The sequence below is a fragment of the Crinia signifera genome, chromosome 4, assembly GCF_055691185.1.
Source record: "Crinia signifera chromosome 4, ASM5569118v1, whole genome shotgun sequence".
Lineage (NCBI taxonomy): Eukaryota > Metazoa > Chordata > Amphibia > Anura > Myobatrachidae > Crinia > Crinia signifera.
In genome coordinates this window covers 339,545,074-339,564,307 of record NC_139220.1, presented here as the reverse complement: position 1 = coordinate 339,564,307, position 19,234 = coordinate 339,545,074, and positions in this window count along the sequence as shown.

Sequence of the window (19,234 nt, the reverse complement as noted above, 5' to 3'; positions counted from 1 at the left end):
AAATAGAAACATACATTTAAAATGACATATAGTACAATCAAACATTACAGATAGTCAACATAGCATGGGCAACAGCGTACATATACCTAAGTCTGCCTATAAATGCAATAATCTATTGCAGTAAAGCGATGCTAACATGGGTTATCGTATAGTACCACAAATTAAAGAAAGCATCTAAGCAAGCGGACCTAACCAATATTCTTGCTCAATAGCCTGATCAAAAAGGAAGGCAAAACTATGGAATGCAAAGTGGAGAAAACAGGAAAAAATTACACATAGGTGGAGGATTATGAGGATAGTACACTTATACCTGAATGTTCATTAAGACTGTAACGATCAGATCAGGTGATCGATCAAATTAACGTATGCCTCCTGTTATGATTATCTGTTCAATTAATGTATGTCTGGTATGTTTGGTAAAATCATGCCGTCTGTGATTATTATGTGGGAGATCAGAACATGTCATGTATTATGTGTGTGGACTATTGGTGACCCAGGGAGTGTAGCCATCTGTGGACTCCTCTGGAGTTAGGATGTAAGATAAGATCTGAGACCCCTCATAAACCAGATTGGGGGGGAGAGCAATAGTGTCCAGCCAACCGGCCAAAGTGGCTCTGGCCCTGCACTAAATGACCTCTTATCACTTGAGGAATGTATAAGATCTACTTCAAAGCAGGGACAAATTCTTTATGGGAAAGATCTAGGGGCCTTCACTAGGCTCAGCAAGGGAATGGTTAAAAATCCCAAGGGTGGGAGGGATGAGGGAGGCTGCAGATAAAACCTCTGTACCTTGGGATAGTCAGAGTCACTACCTGGGGGTCTAGCAAAACAGGCTGTAGGCGACGAGAGATTTCTTGTGGAGGATCCCCCCACGTCAGGATCTGTATTTAAGTGTAAGATAGGTTCTGTCTTTTTTCCCTTTTTATTTTTGAAATTGCATTTAAAACTCGTGTGTACTTTTAAAATCTCTGTAAAATCTTGTAACTGTTTTCTAAAGCTCTGTAGTTCTCTAGGAATAAATAATACATATTCTCAGTCCTGGTTCTGTGTTCTTAAGACTCATTAGCCTCAGAAGAGAAAGGCTGGAAAGCGTTACCATTGTTATCTTGTATTGTGTGGTCAGGGGCGAGCCAAGCCGCCCCTTGCGCAGTTTCAGGCGCTAAAATCAGGTTTTGGCTGGTGGCAGTGTACCTCAAGGAAAGGACCCGAGTGTCCTGAGTGAACCCCAGTCACGGCCGGCGCTGCTCAGATTGACGTATCGGAGCAGGCGACCGGTGGGTCCGTGACATTTGGCGGCAAGCGGTGGGGTGGAGAATTCATTTTTCTCTTTAAGAACTTAAGTGAGTGTGGGTAGAATTTTGTGAGAAATACCCACATCACCAGAATCAGAACTCAGAGCTTTACTATAGTTTTAAAAGTCACACAGTGGATGCAATTTCTGTTCCCCTCCCTTCTCTTGTTTTTCTTTCCTATCATTTTATTTGACAAGTGTGAGACTCAGGATGGCTGATTACCAGCAGATGAGGAGAGATGACCTGGCGGTCGTGTGTGTGCAGAGGAATATCCCTTGGTCTGGCCAGAGTAGAAAACGTATGATTCAGGCACTAGTGGATGCCGATCGGACTCTAGCTGCTGGAGGAAACCAGTCCATGGACAATCCTACCCCAGGGGCTCAGTCAGCACTGGACAGTACAAACGATGTCGTGCCAGGGTCAGACACTTCTGCTGGACCCAGCAAGTCTACACTGCAGAGCGACCTTCTAGCTGCTAGCAGGCAATTGAAGAATGTGAACCCCGTATTCGCTTTGCAGCTGGTGCAGTTCTGCCAAGGCATTGTCGACAGAGAGGCTGCGGAGCGCAAAGCCACTGTGGACAGAGAGGCTGCGGAGCGCAAAGCCGTACGAGAGGCTGCAGAGCGTCATGCCGAGCGTGAGTACCAGTTGGAACTGGTGAGGCTCAGGGGGCTGATCGCTGTTGGTGAACCAGTGGAGGATGATACAGGGCATCATGATGGCGAACCTTTACGTGAGACTTTATCTGCCGTGGCTACTGAGTTAGCAGGAGATGGGCTTCGTACTGAACTTTTACTGTCTGCGGAAGTAAATAATGTGTTGGATCATGGTGTGGACTCTGTTATCAATCATGGGGAGCCTAACAAGGGACAGAGGTCCCAAATGACCGCTGACGCGAATTTCACCGGACCGCGTCATGCACAGTTCCCTGTCTTGGAAGCAGACAGAGGAAGCCAAGTGAGTGTCAGCTTGGTTGTGAGTAAGGAGCTGGCCCTGGACACTACAGCCGATGCTCAGAGAGCTGACATCTCTGCTAGCACCAGGGAGACTGTAGGATGTGTGGCAGTCAGGGAGACTGCAGAGTACCAATCCCCTACAGCACCAGAAGAGCCCAGTGGGTATATTGACCCAGTGGAGGATGATGATATGTTTACCCTACTGAGCACAGAGGAACTAACGGAAGAATGCCAGCTGCAAGGTATCTCCTGCCACAACCATACTCGTGGGGAGATGATCATGCAGCTCATCCAGGCCAGTTATGATGAGTGCAATGCCTTCAGCCAGTATCGTGCAGCATTTCATTTCTGGGGTCCATCCGCGTCTCCTTGGGTGCTGCTGAGAGAACTGGGACAATGTTACAAATTTGCGCAGCAGGAGGTCGATGCTTGGAGAAAGCTGGATACCCCATTTTGGGGGGATCAGTGCCGCCGGATAGGTGTGGAGTGGCGTCGCCTAGAACAGCTGTTGTTACCCGCTCTGGAAGCAGAGTTCCAGTTTAAACGGTTGAGAGAAGCAGAAGCTGAGGATGTCAGCAGCTTGCTCTCACCAGGGGTGCCCCACCAGGGCAAGGTGCCTCTGCCTACTACAGCAGTCATGGAACCTGCTCAGGAGACCTCACATCACAAGGCCCAGTTTAAACTGCTGGAAGATGTGAGCAGCATGTTCCCACCCGTTGCTCCAGATTTGTTGCCGGAAGAGGCTGGCTGCATAGTGAAAGTATGCAGGGGAGAGACTATGTCGGAAATAGGAATGGGACTTTCTGACTGTATGCACACAAGTATGTGTGGGACTACTGATGTGGGACTTTTATTAACTCCACACATATCTGTCACTAACCCTTCTGAACCATATGATGCATCTCAGGTAGTATGCAACCATGCTGAACATTGCAATGTTGTTATTTTGTGTGAAGCCCCTGGGATGATCTGTGATAGTGCCGTACCTTCGGTAGAGGTGGAGGATGAGTTAGAGACAGGTATAGTGGGTAATCCTTGCCAGTTTGTGGGGTTAAATGAATGCCCTTATCTAGTTGGGAATGAGACACCCTCACTCACCAGTGGTAGGAGTGCTGCTGGTGATGTCATTAAGGTCGCTGTGCTAGACGTTAACCCTGTTCCTCCAGTGATGTCTGGTTGTGACATGGTGCCCGGGGACGCTAACTACACAAATGGGACCGATCTGAGTTGGTTGCAGGCAGCGCATGTACCTGCCAATCAGTTAATGGTGACAACATGCTCAGATAACCCCATTCCTGCTCAGAGACAATGGGATCCAGATATAGCGGGTTTGCCATGGTGCAATTGTAAGCCAGCAGGATGGGCCCCATGTGTTGTGGAAGATGCACAGGCTAATTTGCAGGTATTGCAGGATGTCTCCCCAGGTTATGATATTGATGTTACTGTTGATAATGTGATGTCTTGCGCTACTGTGGGAAATGTGGTACCAGGTATAATAAGTGACCTGGTGGGTCCTGTGTGCACTGTAGAACTGTCAGATAGGGAGAGAGTTTCCCTTACTGCAGCTTTCCCCTCAAACCCCCCTCCTTCCTGTAGACACACAAACACATATACAGGAACACAGCAGGGGTTCCCTCCAGACACTGAGAATCCTCCAGAGAGTACATTTTTCCAGCATCACTGGATAACGGATGCCTCTCCTGAGAACCTCAGTGGCACCACCCCGGGCACAGAACCTGCGGGTCTGGGAGGGAAGGTCAGGCTCAGGAAGGTGTCCTGGACTGCCATGGAAAGCTTGGCTTTCCACGCAGAACTGAGAATCAACCCTGCACAGGCTGCCCCATACCTGGGAAGTGGGAAAGATACCCCTGGGTACAGTGAAAGGGTTGTTTTAGGAATAGAGCCAGTGGCTAGTAGGGAAGCTGCTGTGTGTAACCAGAAGGGTGGGAGGGCCCGCGAAGCACAGGTAAACTCAGCTATATTAACCTCAGGAAAGCTGAGCTGGGATGTTCCCAAGACAGGGGACAAGGACCTGCTGGTATTCCCCCTTGCAGAAACGTGCCCCCCTTCACAATTCACACACACAGACACAGAGGGCGAATCTCCTCACAAAAGGATGAGGTGTGAGGTGTTGAGTGAGTGGACCTTCCCCCCAGTGAAGGGGAGGGGGGGTCAGTCAGCTCAGGAGAGGTGCTGGGAAGACATGTTTAAGTCTGTATATAGTGCTGGGAGAATGCCCCACACCTGTGGTATAGTTAAACGTGCCGAGTTACGAGTCCCAGGGGGATGGCCGTTTGGGGTGTGGAGGAATGGTCTGGTACTGATCTCAGTGAGTAAGGCCAAACTGCCAGCTGCAGGGGAGAATCCGTGCCCAGGAGTCCGACGCACAGCTGTGGTGGGCAGTGTCAATATCAGCCGGGATGGACACAGCTCCCACTATATCACTGTGCTCACAGACTATGGGTTCGAGGACACCTGTGTGCTTTTAGTTTGCCATCTCCTGCGAGAGGGACAGGGACTATGCCCATTGCCCACCCTAGCCACGGCTATGGCGTCAGGTGGTGCCATGACAGACGTCAAGTATAGTGAAGTGTTAGTACAGATCCCGCAGAATCAGTGGCAGTCTGTCTCAGCACAGAGACCACTGCTACCTGTCCAGGTGATGTAGTTAATAGCGCACTGATGAGACGGTGACGTGGGTCACCGCCTCTGTGCGCCATTTTAAAAGGGGGAGGTGTAACGATCAGATCAGGTGATCGATCAAATTAACGTATGCCTCCTGTTATGATTATCTGTTCAATTAATGTATGTCTGGTATGTTTGGTAAAATCATGCCGTCTGTGATTATTATGTGGGAGATCAGAACATGTCATGTATTATGTGTGTGGACTATTGGTGACCCAGGGAGTGTAGCCATCTGTGGACTCCTCTGGAGTTAGGATGTAAGATAAGATCTGAGACCCCTCATAAACCAGATTGGGGGGGAGAGCAATAGTGTCCAGCCAACCGGCCAAAGTGGCTCTGGCCCTGCACTAAATGACCTCTTATCACTTGAGGAATGTATAAGATCTACTTCAAAGCAGGGACAAATTCTTTATGGGAAAGATCTAGGGGCCTTCACTAGGCTCAGCAAGGGAATGGTTAAAAATCCCAAGGGTGGGAGGGATGAGGGAGGCTGCAGATAAAACCTCTGTACCTTGGGATAGTCAGAGTCACTACCTGGGGGTCTAGCAAAACAGGCTGTAGGCGACGAGAGATTTCTTGTGGAGGATCCCCCCACGTCAGGATCTGTATTTAAGTGTAAGATAGGTTCTGTCTTTTTTCCCTTTTTATTTTTGAAATTGCATTTAAAACTCGTGTGTACTTTTAAAATCTCTGTAAAATCTTGTAACTGTTTTCTAAAGCTCTGTAGTTCTCTAGGAATAAATAATACATATTCTCAGTCCTGGTTCTGTGTTCTTAAGACTCATTAGCCTCAGAAGAGAAAGGCTGGAAAGCGTTACCATTGTTATCTTGTATTGTGTGGTCAGGGGCGAGCCAAGCCGCCCCTTGCGCAGTTTCAGGCGCTAAAATCAGGTTTTGGCTGGTGGCAGTGTACCTCAAGGAAAGGACCCGAGTGTCCTGAGTGAACCCCAGTCACGGCCGGCGCTGCTCAGATTGACGTATCGGAGCAGGCGACCGGTGGGTCCGTGACAAAGACCATTAGGGGTCACAGTACCCAATCTGAGTATCCACCTAGCCTCACACTTAAGTAAACTCAGCGCCCTGTTCCCACCCCTCAATGACCCAGGTACATGGTCAATCATACGGTATTTAAGTTGGGACATAGTATGAGATGAAGTAGACCAATGGCGGGCCACAGGCTGTTCACTTTTTTTGGTCAACAATGCATTTTTGATAGCTGACCTGTGGGCCGTCATACGCTCCTTAAAGGTGCGCTCGGTTTTACCGATATATGACAGCCCACAGGGACAGACAATTTGGTACACCACGTAGCGGGTATTACATGTAAGGGTATGGTTAATATACATAGTTCTCCCAGTCTGAGGGTGGGGAAAAGTATTGCCTGTAATTAAAAACCGACACGTGGTGCATGTGCAGCGAATGTTACCCTTATAAGCAATTTTAGTGCTAGGGCCAATGAGGATATTTGTCTTCACCAATGTATCTTTTAAATTTCTAGGTCTTTTATAGCATGCCATGAGATCAGTAGATTGTAGGCCCAAATCCGGATCAGATTTTACCATATGCCATAACCTTTTCGAGGTGGAATTGATCATGGGGCTACTGGTATTAAAAGAGGTTACCCAAGGCATACGGTTACCCAATTCTTTTGTTGTTTTAGGTAACAATAAATCATTTCTGTCAAGGGCGTCAACTTTTTTGCGAGCTGCTTCTAAGACCGATGGGGGGTACCCCCTGTCTTCAAATTTGCCAACCATACTATCCATCTGCTTATTGGCTATGTTTGAGTTAGAATTAATGCGTTTTGTACGTAATAGTTGGGAGTACGGTAACCCCTGAACGGAGGCTCTAGGGTGGCAGCTTGAGTAGTGGAGCAGGTTGTTTCTGTCAGTAATTTTTGAAAATAGACTAGTGGATATCTGGCCAGCTTCACATCTTATCTCGACGTCTAGGAATGTGATACATTCCCTGCTATGCATGAATGTAAATTTAACAGGGCTAGGTGTCGAGTTATGTACTTCGATGTGCCTGATGAGATCCTCTGGGGGGCCCCTCCAAAAAATCAGCAGATCATCTATATAGCGGGTATAGAAAATAATTCTCCCCGCTATATGATGATCGCTGAAAAACACTTTTTCCTCCACATCAAACATAAAGATGTTTGCATATGAGGGGGCTACCGCCGCCCCCATAGCACATCCAGTCAGTTGGAGGAAAAATGATCCATTGTAAATAAAGAAATTTTTTGTCAAAATTAGCTCAAGGAGCTGTAAGACTAACTCCACACTAGGACCACTATACAGAGGGTGATTAGTTATGTAGTCCCTAACCGCGGCCATACCCATATCATGGGGGATGACCGTGTAGAGACTACACACATCAACTGTAAAAAGACTGGTATCCCCATCAATGGGCCCAAGGGATTGTAATTTACAAAGAAGGGACGAAGTTAGAAGTCAAGTTAGTGAAAAATAAAATTATTGATTTTGAAGCTAGCCACAAAACCAGCTTGAGCCAAGATACCACTACCGATTGGTATGCAAAGTTGAATGAGCAACTGCAAGCTTATAAAAGGAATCTGATCAAATTTAAAAGAGAAAAGAAAATTAAAGTCGACACAGACTACGAACTCAATTTGGTTTACCAGTGGACAGCCCCACAGCAAACCAGTGGGCCTAAAAAACCATTTTTTCGAAGGTACAAGCGTGGCCAAGAGAGGTACCAGGGGTCCTCTACAGAATTTAACTCTTCCAACAGTGAAGGAGAATGTGTAGGGGGGGAACCTTCATCAGTCAGCCTGCCCCACCCTTTAGGGGTTCGCAACCGGCGCAGCCCTCAAGGAGGTGGCGCCCATATACCCGCAGAGGGGGCCAGGCCGAAAGGAAAAAACGCTGGAAGAAAACCACCAGTGGGGAGGGGCAGGAGCTAGTTATTAACCTGTCTTCCTACCCCCTTACCCCAGTCGAATCGAGCCTCTTGGCTAGAGGTCTCTCATTCGCCCCTACCTCACATTTCGATAAGGACACCTGGTACATTGAGCAGCACCGCCTTGCACGCCAGCTAAGACTAAAGGACTATTTCTCTAAACCTAGAGATACGGCACTATGTGCACAGGTCGAACAGAGTGGTTGGGGTACCATACCCCCCCAACTGAAGAAAATTCTACCAAAGTCTCAGTTTGATCCCCAGTCCTTTAACCCCACCATCAGAACTTACATGCGGTTGCTCAATAATGAAATCAATATTGAAATCCCTAAGAAGAAACCTACCAGGGATAACCTCTCCAAAGCCGAACGGTTGGCATTACAGGACTTGTCCAAGAATGATAAATTGATATTCCGTCCAGCGGACAAGGGGGGTGCCCTTGTCGTGCAAGACCGTGACAAATATCACGCGCAAGTCATGGAGCATCTTAATGATGTACTTACCTATAAAAAATTGTCACATGATCCGTCTAGTACCTTTAAAATTGAGCTGATTGCAGTCCTTCAGCGAGCAGTTGACATGAAAATAATTACCCAACAGGTGAAAGATGCTTTAATTCCTGCCTACCCATTGGTACCACTTATGTACACGACTCCTAAAATACACAAGACGCTAGTGGACCCCCCCGGCCGCCCCATTATCGCAGCCCGGGAATCCCTGTTCCAACCCTCTTCCATTCTTGTGGACAGTGTGTTGCAGCCATGTATACGTGCCCACCCCAGGTACTTGCTAGATACCACGTCCCTTCTTTGTAAATTACAATCCCTTGGGCCCATTGATGGGGATACCAGTCTTTTTACAGTTGATGTGTGTAGTCTCTACACGGTCATCCCCCATGATATGGGTATGGCCGCGGTTAGGGACTACATAACTAATCACCCTCTGTATAGTGGTCCTAGTGTGGAGTTAGTCTTACAGCTCCTTGAGCTAATTTTGACAAAAAATTTCTTTATTTACAATGGATCATTTTTCCTCCAACTGACTGGATGTGCTATGGGGGCGGCGGTAGCCCCCTCATATGCAAACATCTTTATGTTTGATGTGGAGGAAAAAGTGTTTTTCAGCGATCATCATATAGCGGGGAGAATTATTTTCTATACCCGCTATATAGATGATCTGCTGATTTTTTGGAGGGGCCCCCCAGAGGATCTCATCAGGCACATCGAAGTACATAACTCGACACCTAGCCCTGTTAAATTTACATTCATGCATAGCAGGGAATGTATCACATTCCTAGACGTCGAGATAAGATGTGAAGCTGGCCAGATATCCACTAGTCTATTTTCAAAAATTACTGACAGAAACAACCTGCTCCACTACTCAAGCTGCCACCCTAGAGCCTCCGTTCAGGGGTTACCGTACTCCCAACTATTACGTACAAAACGCATTAATTCTAACTCAAACATAGCCAATAAGCAGATGGATAGTATGGTTGGCAAATTTGAAGACAGGGGGTACCCCCCATCGGTCTTAGAAGCAGCTCGCAAAAAAGTTGACGCCCTTGACAGAAATGATTTATTGTTACCTAAAACAACAAAAGAATTGGGTAACCGTATGCCTTGGGTAACCTCTTTTAATACCAGTAGCCCCATGATCAATTCCACCTCGAAAAGGTTATGGCATATGGTAAAATCTGATCCGGATTTGGGCCTACAATCTACTGATCTCATGGCATGCTATAAAAGACCTAGAAATTTAAAAGATACATTGGTGAAGACAAATATCCTCATTGGCCCTAGCACTAAAATTGCTTATAAGGGTAACATTCGCTGCACATGCACCACGTGTCGGTTTTTAATTACAGGCAATACTTTTCCCCACCCTCAGACTGGGAGAACTATGTATATTAACCATACCCTTACATGTAATACCCGCTACGTGGTGTACCAAATTGTCTGTCCCTGTGGGCTGTCATATATCGGTAAAACCGAGCGCACCTTTAAGGAGCGTATGACGGCCCACAGGTCAGCTATCAAAAATGCATTGTTGACCAAAAAAAGTGAACAGCCTGTGGCCCGCCATTGGTCTACTTCATCTCATACTATGTCCCAACTTAAATACCGTATGATTGACCATGTACCTGGGTCATTGAGGGGTGGGAACAGGGCGCTGAGTTTACTTAAGTGTGAGGCTAGGTGGATACTCAGATTGGGTACTGTGACCCCTAATGGTCTTAATGAACATTCAGGTATAAGTGTACTATCCTCATAATCCTCCACCTATGTGTAATTTTTTCCTGTTTTCTCCAATTTGCATTCCATAGTTTTGCCTTCCTTTTTGATCAGGCTATTGAGCAAGAATATTGGTTAGGTCCGCTTGCTTAGATGCTTTCTTTAATTTGTGGTACTATACGATAACCCATGTTAGCATCGCTTTACTGCAATAGATTATTGCATTTATAGGCAGACTTAGGTATATGTACGCTGTTGCCCATGCTATGTTGACTATCTGTAATGTTTGATTGTACTATATGTCATTTTAAATGTATGTTTCTATTTCTTTGTTTTTGTTGAATACAGGGTAGCCCAGTGACGATCACCGCCGACGCTAGGCGACGCGCCGGCGTAATGACGTCACTCCTCCTGCGCCGCCGCTCGGGTGCGTGGTCCCGTTCGCGGCAAAGCGGAGTCCTTGTCTTTGCATATAAGGTATGTGTATTTACTTCTGCTGTTAGCCTTGAAGATAATGCCCTAGCTGGCATTGAAACGTTGCTGTTACCGCTGAATTAAAATCGTGTTTTTGAAAGTCTTTGGAGTGCCACTTCTCCTTTTCTGTATCTACTCCCCCCGCTGGAGGCACCCAAGCACGTGCAACATAGGAGGCAGTGCCGGACCCTGCTGCATTTATATATATATATATATATATATATATATATATATATATATATATATACATATATATTTTTTTTTTTTTGGAAGACCATCAAACCCTATTCAACATCCAGCAGCAGACTTGTCACTCTGATATGATTTAACCACAGACCAGGTTACAAAATTCCGACAGCATCTAAAGACTTTACCAGAAAAGCAAACAAGCTTATGACGGGATGTTATTGTGAGACACTTCTTACAATTAAATGTCTCGTAGATCAAAGGCAAGACCCGTCCCTGTGAAACAAACCAATTGAATTCATGCATCTCACTGCAAGAAGGTTTCCGACCTGGTGGTGATATCAGTTGAAGGAAAAAGAAACTGATGCAGATAAATATTGTGACTTTGATTTTAACTTAATAAACTTATTTGATGATGGGCCTGTCCAGGGCCCCCACACAGACCAAGACAAGGTCCACGGAATCGGGGGGCATCCTTAGTGGTGTCCCTGCGGGTTGTGGGCAAGAAGAGGTCCACGGAATCGGGGGATACCCTTAGTGGTGTCCCTGCGGGTTGTGGACAAGGTGTAAAACATTGATCCCCATGAGTGACCAAGTTTCCCATACACTCACTGACTGAAGAAGTCATTTTTGTTTTTTTAAGTTTTCATATTTTTATAATGAATGAGGGTTACCAGGGATTGGTTGCTGGCAAGGACAGCGTGTATAGTTATCAAAGAGGTATTACTAGAGTCATGGTGGTGTATTCTACTTCTGCTTTTAAACTTAATCCCACAAGTAGAGTAGTAATCATAACAGACACACATATACATCATACTACTGATGCTCCCAGGTTTCGGTATGCATCAGAGGATGGTAATAAAATACTGATAGCCAATATGTTAAACTAATTAGAAGGTTTCAAATAAATATATGAGTAATAACATAAAAGTAACTGAGAACGCCCACACAGGAACCATTGATAGAATACATCTAGTAAGGTATCAGTAAAGAAGAGGCATTCTAAATAAGGATGGTAACAATGGTGCAAACATAATATCTATATGCAAACTGACATTTCTTCCTTAGACGCTCATCATGAGCTGATAAAAAGAACAATAAGGTAAACTGATTGTTGGTTATATTGTCATCTACGGTATCACTCCGGTAATGTTGGGTTAATGGCTACTTATATTGCAGTCAAATCAAACAACACTTTCTACAGTATGTACTATTCACATACAGTAAGTGAATCTTATGAGGTTACTGACTTACAAGGTGTTAATTGACAAAGTGTCCAAAGTAGAATCAGAAAAGTATCACATGTATCAACAAAATTGAATAACTGAACATGATTGGAGAAATGCTGTTGTAGAGAACATTAAATACACTAAATTGGTAAAGAGTGTAATAACAGGAGATATGTTGGAGTAGAACAAAACATGTAGTTATCGTGTGACAGAGTTGGGTGAGCTAGTAGAAAATCTAGATAAAAAGGGTACTCATTGAATTGTTTCTTATGATGTTTTCTCAAACATACGGTCTCATAAGCCATGGACATTACCACAAGCATTATAAGGTTTCTAAATGGGGTACTTATGTATTATCTGGGCTCCCATGTTAAATGCACCCCATTTTTTCATACCCTTAGAGTTGATTTTATATAGTGTGGCGAGCCCCGCGAGGGTACGCGGTGTCATAAGAAAAACGGGAGCCCATATATATATTAAAAGAAACATTTATTTACATTGTTCCAAGATTATAAAACTTGATTTGAATTTGTGAATATAATTAAATTATGGTACAAGTATCACAAATACTAAACTGATGGTGACGTTAAAAGGAAAGTTGGATAAAATTATTTGGGCTAAAAATGAGTTTACTGAACAGGTGACATCATGATTGAAAGCAGAGCTTGCCAATAAGACTCAATGCTTATGAGTAATTAATTAATTAATGTTATTAAGGTTTAAATATCAGAGTTAGAGAAGGAGGAGGGAGGCAGTTGAGGAAGAACAAGCAAGCACGGGGGGCTGGAGGTAACTATGAAGGAGGTTTAATCATGGCTGATCACTGTCCTTGAAAGGTTTCCATTTTGATTTACAATTATTGTTTAAGTATTAGCCAACCAGTTTTATGTCTCTTGTGTCAGTCTGCATTTGTAAACTAAATCCCTGCAATGAAGCTATCTTACAAGTAAAGCATTGTCATACATTTTTTAGGTCTATGTTGGCGTGCAATTGTTTCAGCGTTTGCCGTTATTCTTAAGAGTTATAAAGTAATTATATATAACTATGTGTTATCACCACGGACCCTTCCCCCAGTCCCCTCTTCGATGCTGGAGTGAAGATGGCTGTGAACTGCCCAGACTTTATAAACGCTGCCTGGATCTCGTAAGAGTCGATGCGGGATGATGACGTTTTGCCTCATTCTAAACTCCGTGTCTGGGCGTGAATACACTAGCAGTGCTTGGGTTCCGGCTCAGATCGGGGGTGCTCAGAGGCATCCGGGTTCCCTGAATTGCTCATCCCTAATATATATACTATTTTCATAACATTGAAGTATATATGTCACTAATCAGTTTCAGAATCAGATTCTGCGTGTTGTTTTATAGGATGCAATATAGACACCGTAGACTGAAAATGATTGATTGCTATTGGCAACATCAACGTTACATTTGTAGAAACTTTAATAACTGTACATTACTGAGCGGGACAATCCGGGCTAATAGACGTTATTACTGAGCGGGACAATCCAGGGCTAATAGACGTTATTACTGAGCGGGACAATCCGGGCTAATAGACATTATTACTGAGCGGGACATTCCGGGCTAATAGACGTTATTACTGAGCGGAACAATCCGGGCTAATAGACGTTATTACTGAGCAGGAAAATCCGGGCTAATAGACGTTATTACTGAGCGGGACCATGCCGGCTAATAGACGTTATTACTGAGCGGGACCATGCCGGCTAATAGACGTTATTACTGAGCGGGACAATCCGGGCTAATAGACGTTATTACTGAGCGGGACCATGCGGGCTAATAGACGTTATTACTGAGCGGGACAATCCGGGCTAATAGACGTTATTACTGAGCGGGACAATCCGGGCTAATAGACATTATTACTGAGCGGGACCATGCGGGCTAATAGACGTTATTACTGAGCGGGACCATCCGGGCTAATAGACGTTATTACTGAGCGGGACAATCCAGGCTAATAGACGTTATTACTGAGCGGGACAATCCGGGCTAATAGACGTTATTACTGAGCGGGACCATCCGGGCTAATAGACATTATTACTGAGCGGGACAATCCGAGCTAATAGACAACATTACTGAGCGGGACAATCCGGGCTAATAGACATTATTACTGAGCGGGACCATGCTGGCTAATAGATGTTATTACTGAGCGGGACCATCCGGGCTAATAGACGTTATTACTGAGCGGGACAATCCGGGCTAATAGACATTATTACTGAGCGGGACCATCCGGGCTAATAGACGTTATTACTGAGCGGGACAATCCAGGGATAATAGACGTTATTACTGAGCGGGACAATCCGGGCTAATAGACATTATTACTGAGCGGGACCATCCGGGCTAATAGACGTTATTACTGAGCGGGACCATGCAGGCTAATAGACGTTATTACTGAGCGAGACCATGCGGGCTAATAGACGTTATTACTGAGCGGGACAATCCGGGCTAATAGACGTCATTACTGAGCGGGACAATCCGGGCTAATAGACGTTATTACTGAGCGGGACAATCCGGGCTAATAGACGTTATTACTGAGCGGGACCATCCGGGCTAATAGACGTTATTACTGAGCGGGACCATGCGGGCTAATAGACGTTATTACTGAGCGGGACAATCCAGGGCTAATAGACGTTATTACTGAGCGGGACCATCAGGGCTAATAGACGTTATTACTGAGCGGGACATTCCGGGCTAACAGATGTTATTACTGAGCGGGACCATGCAGGTAATAGACGTTATTACTGAGTGGGACCATGCGGGCTAATAGACGTTATTACTGAGCGGGACAATCCGGGCTTATAGACGTTATTACTGAGCGGGACATTCCGGGCTAACAGACGTTATTACTGAGCGGGACCATGCTGGCTAATAGACGTTATTACTGAGCGGGACCATGCGGGCTAATAGACGTTATTACTGAGCGGGACAATCCAGGGCTAATAGACGTTATTACTGAGCGGGACCATCAGGGCTAATAGACGTTATTACTGAGCGGGACATTCCGGGCTAACAGATGTTATTACTGAGCGGGACCATGCAGGTAATAGACGTTATTACTGAGTGGGACCATGCGGGCTAATAGACGTTATTACTGAGCGGGACAATCCGGGCTTATAGACGTTATTACTGAGCGGGACATTCCGGGCTAACAGACGTTATTACTGAGCGGGACCATGCTGGCTAATAGACGTTATTACTGAGCGGGACCATGCGGGCTAATAGACGTTATTACTGAGCGGGACAATCCGGGCTAATAGACGTTATTACTGAGCGGGACATTCCGGGCTAACAGACGTTATTACTGAGGGGGACCATGCGGGCTAATAGACGTTATTACTGAGCGGGACCATGCAGGCTAATAGACGTTATTACTGAGCGGGACGATGCGGGCTAATAGACGTTATTACTGAACGGGACAATCCGGGCTAATAGACGTTATTACTAAGCGGGACATTCCGGGCTAATAGACGTTATTACTGAGCGGGACCATGCGGGCTAATAGACGTTATTACTGAGCGGAACCATGCGGCTAATAGATGTTATTACTGAGCTGGACCATGCGGGCTAATAGACGTTATTACTGAGCGGGACCATGCGGGCTAATAGACGTTATTACTGAGCGAGACCATGCGGGCTAATAGACGTTATTACTGAGCGGGACAATCCGGGCTAATAGACGTCATTACTGAGCGGGACAATCCGGGCTAATAGACGTTATTACTGAGCGGGACAATCCGGGCTAATAGACGTTATTACTGAGCGGGACCATCCGGGCTAATAGACGTTATTACTGAGCGGGACCATGCGGGCTAATAGACGTTATTACTGAGCGGGACAATCCAGGGCTAATAGACGTTATTACTGAGCGGGACCATCAGGGCTAATAGACGTTATTACTGAGCGGGACATTCCGGGCTAACAGATGTTATTACTGAGCGGGACCATGCAGGTAATAGACGTTATTACTGAGTGGGACCATGCGGGCTAATAGACGTTATTACTGAGCGGGACAATCCGGGCTTATAGACGTTATTACTGAGCGGGACATTCCGGGCTAACAGACGTTATTACTGAGCGGGACCATGCTGGCTAATAGACGTTATTACTGAGCGGGACCATGCGGGCTAATAGACGTTATTACTGAGCGGGACAATCCGGGCTAATAGACGTTATTACTGAGCGGGACATTCCGGGCTAACAGACGTTATTACTGAGGGGGACCATGCGGGCTAATAGACGTTATTACTGAGCGGGACCATGCAGGCTAATAGACGTTATTACTGAGCGGGACGATGCGGGCTAATAGACGTTATTACTGAACGGGACAATCCGGGCTAATAGACGTTATTACTAAGCGGGACATTCCGGGCTAATAGACGTTATTACTGAGCGGGACCATGCGGGCTAATAGACGTTATTACTGAGCGGAACCATGCGGGCTAATAGATGTTATTACTGAGCTGGACCATGCGGGCTAATAGACGTTATTACTGAGCGGGACCATGCGGGCTAATAGACGTTATTACTGAGCGGGACAATCCGGGCTAATAGACGTTATTACTGAGCGGGACAATCCAAGCTAACAGAAGTTATTACTGAGCGGGACAATCCGAGCTAATAGACGTTATTACTGAGCGGAACAATCCGAGCTAATAGACGTTATTACTGAGCGGGACCATGCGGACTAATAGACGTTATTACTGAGCAGGACCATGCGGGCTAATAGACGTTATTACTGAGCGGGACCATGCGTGCTAATAGACGTTATTACTGAGTGGGACAATCCGGGCTAATAGACATTATTACTGAGCGGGACAATCCGGGCTAATAGACGTTATTACTGAGCGGGACAATCCGAGCTAATAGACGTTATTACGGAGCGGGACAATCCGGGCTAATAGACGTTATTACTGAGCGGGACCATGCCGGCTAATAGACGTTATTACTGAGCGGGACCATGCCGGCTAATAGACGTTATTACTGAGCGGGAAAATCCGGGCTAATAGACGTTATTACTGAGCGGGACCATGCGGGCTAATTGACGTTATTACTGAGCGGGACAATCCAGGCTAACAGACGTTATTACTGAGCGGGACAATCCGAGCTAACAGACGTTATTACTGAGCGGGACAATCCGAGCTAATAGACGTTATTACTGAGCGGGACCATGCGGGCTAATAGACGTTATTACTGAGCGGGACCATGCGGGCTAATAGACGTTATTACTGAGCGGGACCATGCGGGCTAATAGACGTTATTACTGAACGGGACAATCCGGGCTAATAGACGTTATAACTAAGCGGGACATTCCGGGCTAATAGACGTTATTACTGAGCGGGACCATGCGGGCTAATAGACGTTATTACTGAGCGGAACCATGCGGGCTAATAGATGTTATTACTGAGCTGGACCATGCGGGCTAATAGACGTTATTACTGAGCGGGACCATGCGGGCTAATAGACGTTATTACTGAGCGGGACAATCCGGGCTAATAGACGTTATTACTGAGCGGGACAATCCAGGCTAACAGAAGTTATTACTGAGCGGGACAATCCGAGCTAATAGACGTTATTACTGAGCGGGACAATCCGAGCTAATAGACGTTATTACTGAGCGGGACCATGCGGGCTAATAGACATTATTTCTAAGCGGGACCATGCGGGCTAATAGACCTTATTACTGAGCGGGACATTCAGGGCTAATAGACGTTATTACTGAGCGGGACCATCCGGGCTAATAGACGTTATTACTGAGCGGGACAATCTGGGCTAATAGACGTTATTACTGAGCGGGACATTCCGGGCTAATAGACGTTATTACTGAGCGGGACCATGCGGGCTAATAGACATTATTACTGAGCAGGACCATCCGGGCTAATAGACAATATTACTGAGCGGGAAAATCCGGGCTAATAGACGTTATTACTGAGCGGGACCATCCAGGCTAATAGACAATATTACTGAGCGGGACCATCCAGGCTAATAGACGTTATTACTGAGCGGGACAATCAGGGCTAATAGACGTTATTACTGAGCGGGACAATCCGGGCTAATAGACGTTATTACTGAGCGGGACAATCCGAGCTAATAGATGTTATTACTGAGCGGGACCATGCGGGCTAATAGACGTTATTACTCAGCGGGACAATCCGGGCTAATAGACGTCATTACTGAGCGGGACCATGCGGGCTAATAGACGTTATTACTGAGCGGGACAATCCGGGCTAATAGACGTCATTACTGAGCGGGACCATCCGGGCTAATAGACGTTATTACTGAGCGGGACCATCCGGGTTAATAGACAATATTACTGAGCGGGACAATCCGGGCTAATAGACATCATTACTGAGCGGGACCATGCAGGCTAATAGACGTTATTACTGAGCGGGACAATCCGGGCTAATAGACGTCATTACTGAGCGGGACAATCCGGGCTAATAGAAGTTATTACTGAGCGGGACAATCTGAGCTAATAGACTTTACCGAGCAGGACCATGCGGGCTAATAGACGTTATTACTGAGCGGGACCATCAGGGCTAATAGACAGTATTACTGAGCGGGACAATCCGGGCTAATAGACGTTATTACTGAGCGGGACCATCCAGGCTAATAGACAACATTACTGAGCGGGACAATGCGGGCTAATAGACGTTATTACTGAGCGGGACAATCCGGGCTAATAGATGTTATTACTGAGCGGGACCATCCGGGCTAATAGACGTTATTACTGAGCGGGACAATCCGGGCTAAAAGACGTTATTACTGAGCGGGACCATGCTGGCTAATAGACGTTATTACTGAGCGGGACCATGCGGGCTAATAGACGTTATTACTGAGCGGGACCATGCTGGCTAATAGACGTTTTTACTGAGCGGGACCATCCGGGCTAATAGACGTTATTACTGAGCGGGAAAATCCGGGCTAATAGACATTATTACTGAGCGGGACCATCCGGGCTAATAGATAATATTACTGAGCGGGACAATCCGGGCTAATAGACATCATTACTGAGCGAGACCATGCAGGCTAATAGACGTTATTACTGAGCGGGACAATCCGGGCTAATAGACGTCATTACTGAGCGGGACCATCCGGGCTAATAGACGTTATTACTGAGCGGGACCATCCGGGCTAATAGACAATATTATTGAACGCGACAATCCGGGCTAATAGACGTTATTACTGAGCGGGACAATCCGGGCTAATAGACATTATTACTGAGCGGGACCATCCGGGCTAATAGAC